This window comes from Chrysochloris asiatica, unplaced genomic scaffold (assembly GCF_000296735.1).
Source record: "Chrysochloris asiatica unplaced genomic scaffold, ChrAsi1.0 scaffold00005, whole genome shotgun sequence".
Lineage (NCBI taxonomy): Eukaryota > Metazoa > Chordata > Mammalia > Afrosoricida > Chrysochloridae > Chrysochloris > Chrysochloris asiatica.
The window spans coordinates 4,548,739-4,554,241 of record NW_006408523.1 but is presented as its reverse complement, the minus strand read 5'-3'; positions in this window follow the sequence as shown (position 1 = coordinate 4,554,241).

Genomic DNA, 5,503 nt, shown 5'->3' with positions numbered 1-5,503 from the left:
GACTGGCCCTTCCTGGTGACACGTCCAAAGTACATTAGACTAAGTCTGATCATCTTCACTTCTAATGAGCGTTCTGACTGCATTTCATCCAACATAGATTTATTCATTCTTCTGTCAGTTCAGGATATATTTAATATTCTTTCTCAATGCCATAATTCAAAGACCTTCAATTCTTCTTCAGTGTCCTTATTTATTGTCCAGTTTTCTGATGTATATGAGCCAATTAAAAATAGCGTGGTTTGGGTCAGGTACACCTCAGTCCTCCAAGTGACATCTTGATTTTTAAGGAGGTCTTTTGTAGCAGATTTACCCAACGCAATATGTCGTTTGATTTCTTGTATGCTGCTTCCATGAGCATTGATTGTAAATCCAAGTACAATGAAACCCTTGATTATTTCTATTTTTCCTCCATTTATCATGATGTTACTAATTGGTCTAACTGTGAAGAATTTTGTTTTCATTTCATTGTGGTGTGATCCATACTGCCGTTTTTGATCTTCATCAGTAAGTGCTTCAAGTCTTCGTTGCTTTCAGACAGCAAGGTTGTGCTATCTGCACATCACAGGTTGTTACTGAGTCTTCCTCTAAACCTGAAGCCAATTTCTTCTTCATATTGTTGTCATTAGGTGTCATTGAGTCAGTTCCGACTCATAGTGACCCTGTGTACAATACAACAAAACACTCCTGGTTCTCAGCCATCCTCTCGGTCATTGCTGTGTTTGAGCCCAATGTTGCAGCCACTGTGTCACTCCTTGTCATTGAAAGTTTTCGTCATTGTCACTGACTCCCTACTTTACCAAGTCCTTCTGCCTCCTGACAACATGACCACAAAGTCTCAGCATGCTCACTTCTTCATAAAGTGAAGAAGTGGGGCAGGGAACCCTGTGGGGCACTTCTGCTCTGTTACACCAGGGGGCGCTGTGAGTGGATGAATATAAGAGTATATACGAGTATGTTGTTGTTAAGTGCCATCGAATCGTTTCCGACCCATAGTAACCCTGTACAGGGTTTCTGAGGCTGTAAATCTTTACGGGAGCAGAAAGCCTCATCTTTCTCCCATGGAGCAGCTGGTAGTTTTGAACTGCTGACCTTAAGGTTTGCAGTCCAATTCATAACCACTATACTACCAGAGCTATAGGAGCAGGTTACATACAGAGAAATGTTCATTTAAAAAACCTCTGTTTTTATTATTGTTAAGTTCCATGGAGTCGGTTCTGACTCATAGCGAACCTGTATAGGGTTTCCAGGGCGAGGCTGCTGAGTTTGAACTGCCTACTTTGTGGTCCAAACCGACCTTGTGGTCCAGTGCTTATCCTACAGCCCCACACCAGGACTCCAATAAAAACGTTAGTAGAAATTGATTTGTTGTTGTTGTTATGTGCGGTGGAGTCAGTCCGACTCATAGCAACCCTGTACAGGGTTTCCGAAGCTGTAAATCTTTATGGGAGCAGAAAGCCTCATCTTTCTCCCACAGATCAGCTGGTAGAAATTGATTGGCGCTCTTTTAACATATGATTTGCAAACCTGGATAACATTTCAATCAGAAAGTCAAAAATGTTTTGAAGAGGAGAAAACCTGCAGGGACTCTTGTATTCCACCCCATCAACGTTGTCATAGAAACAAGGCCAGAAGTGTTTTTATAACAGCAGCATATTCTAAAACACAGTTTCTGTTCCTGTTCCTGGAAACTGACCACATGTAAGTTATTCTTCAAAAGAACCCGAAGGCCTAGGGGAAAACGGTCCCCACTAAGCTGCCTACTAGGAGTCCTGGTGTGGTGCTGTAGGAGAAGCAGACTGCTAACCACAAGGTCGGTGGTTCAAGTCTACCAGACGCTCCTCAGAAACCTTGTACAGGGTTGCTATGAGTCAGAACTGACTCAACAGTGGCAGCATTTAACAACAACAACAGTGGGCTACTGTTTGCCCTCAAGGTGACTTTAAGAAACCAATTTTCTGAAGGTTCAAGGTTCAAATGAAGATTTCAGGTCAATGGTCTGGGTGAGTTACCCCCAACTTCATGGGCCCCTGAAACCTGGATTCCACAAGGTATTAAATGGTTTCTCAGAAGGAAGCACATACACCACAAGATCAACAAGGAGCCAATAAATAGAAACTGAAGGGACCCAAGGACGTCTGTCCCCTGAGCCGACAGAGAAAAAGCGCCTTCCCCTGAATTCCGATTCGACCCAGTGTGGTGCTGTAGGATAAGCCCCAGACCACAAGGTTGATTTGAACAGAAAGGTCAGTGGTTCAAACTCACCAGCTGCTCCTTCAAAACCCTGTACCAGGTCACTATGAGTCAGAACTGACTTGATGGCACTTCACAGCAACAAAACCTAGAGGAAATGAATTTCTCTTTGTTAAATCACCCATTTGGGATAGAGAAGCACCAGATAATGAAAACACTTCCCAAACAGGCTGGTCTGAAGACTGCCCACGGGTCCAACTAAATGCCCCCTGAAAGTTTGTAAGCTAAGTGTTTGAAACAGTCATGAGCCCATGGGTAAACACCAGCGTGCACCTGGCTTCACTTTTACTGCTTTAGAGCAGACACCTCTGACACCCAGACCATCCCATGCCGGTAGGGAGGGACACACAGCGTTGGGGTATGTGGGTTACACACATTCACAATGAGCTGGGAGAGAGAGTGACATCCACGAAACTCAGATGGAAGACAAACACAAGCCCAGGACTTAGGAGAAGAATGGCACCAGCAAGAGTGGGTTGGTCATAGCTCTACAGGGGACTGTGGAAAATACCTTGTCCTCCACCCAAGAAATGTTTCTGGTTGCTGGGCCCAGTCTGCCTACACTATCACAGCTCCTTCCTGCTTTGTTCCTGGCTCACTTGGTAGCTTTTGTGGGCCTGTCGGCTGCCCAACTCAACTCCAGTTCATGGGGCTCAAGTCTTCACATGTCACCTCGTCATCTGGGGCTGTCCCCAGGAGCCCTCACTCTCTCCCTGAGCCCTGGCAGAACACTGGCTAAGGGCTCAGCTGCTAACTAACGGTCAGCAGTTTGAACCCACCAGCTGCTCTGAGGAAGAAACAGCCAAGCAATCTGCTCGTGTGAAGAGGAAGCTTCAGAAGCACTCTGGGGGGAGAAGCAGCAATGCCAGAGAAGGAGGCAGAGATGCTGGTGTGGAGAGATTGAGCAGCTGAGGACTCTAGATTCATGGAAAGAGAAAAGCTGTGTGCTGGCGGCCAGGAGACTGGCTTCCAGAATATGGCCTGTGGTTGCTTAAACGATTATATATCCCTGTATGGTTTTTTTTTATATGTGTGCTAGAAGGTAGACACGTGTTGACATGGGTGACGGGGCAGGCAATGTGCAACTGGAAGGGGGTTGGCAGAGGAACGATGGGGGTGGCAGGAGACACAGGGAGGAAAGCAGCAGTTGTAGTGAATAGAAGTAAATGCTGTTAGCTGTTGGTGCAGGAAGGGGATCGCAACCACGTAATGAAGCAAAGTGTGTGATTTGTTGAATGTAAAACTGATGATCTGCTCAGTAAACCTTCACTCAACTCACAATAAAAAGTTAAAAACAAAAACAAAGAAAGAAAGACACACTCTGGGGCAGTTCTACTCTGTCACATGGGGTCGCTGTGAGTCTGAATTGATTTGATGGCACCCAACCACAGCAATACACATAACAGGCATCCCTTGTTCTGTGATTCTTGGGGCGGTAGGGTCCAGCATACATCTTTAAGATCACTGGAAGTGCATGGTATCAATCAATCCAGGCCTCCCTCCTTCCCAAAGGCACTGGATCCCCACTGTCATTTCTCCGGGAAATAGTTTAGACTGACAGTAGACTGAGGAGCTCTGGTAGCACAAATGGGAAAGCACATGGCTAAAAACCGATTGGCTGGCTGTTCAAATCCACCCGGAGGCCCCGCAGAAAGATCTGTTCTCATACACGTGGCAGGCAACCCTGTTACATAGGGTGGCTGTGAGTCTCAGAGCAGCGGGTTTGGTTTCGTTTGGCTCCCTAAGGCCACGTCCCAGGCCAACCACGCTGCCCACCAGTGTCCTGCATCCTCTGTGGCCACCACAGAGCCTCGGTCCCTCCCCAGGCAGATGCTGAGGCGGCAATCTGCTCTCTGGTAGGATGGCACAGGCCTATATTTAGCCACGGGAGTGAGACGGGGACAGTAATACTCGGTGCTCACGGTACAGCTCTTATCAGAGGAACTCCAAGTACCCTGCAAACATGCACCGAGCCTGGGGAGGGCGGCTGGCCCCCATTTGGGGACCGACCGAGAGCCCTGGTGATTCCTCAGTCAAGCCTCGGCTGTTAGTACAAAGGTTGGTGGTTTGAACCCCCCACCCCCAGTAGCTCCCCAGGAGAAAGAACTGGAGATCTCCCCCATAAAGGTGACAGCAGTTCTACTCTGTCATATGGAATTGATGTCCAGTCTCGGAACCCTACACACGGGGTCACCAGGAGTCACACCAACTTGATGGCCGTGGGTTTGGGTTTGGGTGGTGCAAACCATTTGTGTTCGCGTCCTGGTGTGGCACCTTAGATTAAGCACTGGACCGCTAGGTCAATTTGAACCACAAGGTTGGCGGCTCAAACTCACCAGTCACTCCTCAGAAACCGTGTACCGGGTCGCTCTAAATAGGATCTGACTCAATGGAACTTCACAACAACAACAACAATGCTAACAGTAAGGAATCCTGGTGTGGCACTGTAGGATCAGCGCTAGGCTGCTAACCACAAAATTGGTGGTTCAAACCCACCAGCTGCTCCTTGGAAACCCTATACTGGGTCACTATGAGTCACAACTGATTTGACAGCACTTAACAACAACAACTAACAGAAACATCGGTTGTTCAAACCCACCCCTCAGCTCTGCGCAAGAAAGGGCTGGCAATTTGCTTCTGTGAAGATTGTTGGATGCCTTTGAGACAGTTTGACTCTTATCAACCTGCAAGGTCAGCAGTTCAAACCCACCAGCTGCTCATTGGAAACCCTATACAGGGTGGCTATGAGTTGAAATCAACTCAACCACACTTAACAGTAACAGAAACCACAGGTTTCTCAAGAGTAGCCCAACTTAATGGGATGTGAGGGAGCACAGCTCTAACATCTCTTGGGCACCCACAGAGGAGCCCCCCACTGTTTGCTATAGCTCAAGTGACGCAGCAGATCTGAGTTTGTCCTGAGTGGCAACTTTGAACTCTGACTCAACAGTGACCGGCCTGTGATTGATCTGATGTCAGAATGACTCCTCTCCTCTTTGCCACAGAGGCTGCCTCACATCTCAGGGGAAAAGGATTTCATGTTCTTTTATTAATCTGTTTTGTTTTGTTTTTAATCAGTTCTTTAAACCCATTGACAACCTTGAAACAGCCTTGGGGCCTGGAGGTTGGGAAATAGAAAACTCTAGGGGTTTTATTTGTTTTTGTCTCGTTTTGTTTTTTTCAAGTTTTGGTGCCATCTTTCCCTTTCATTATCTAACTGGTTTATATAACTCTAATTTCCCAATTTGGAGTC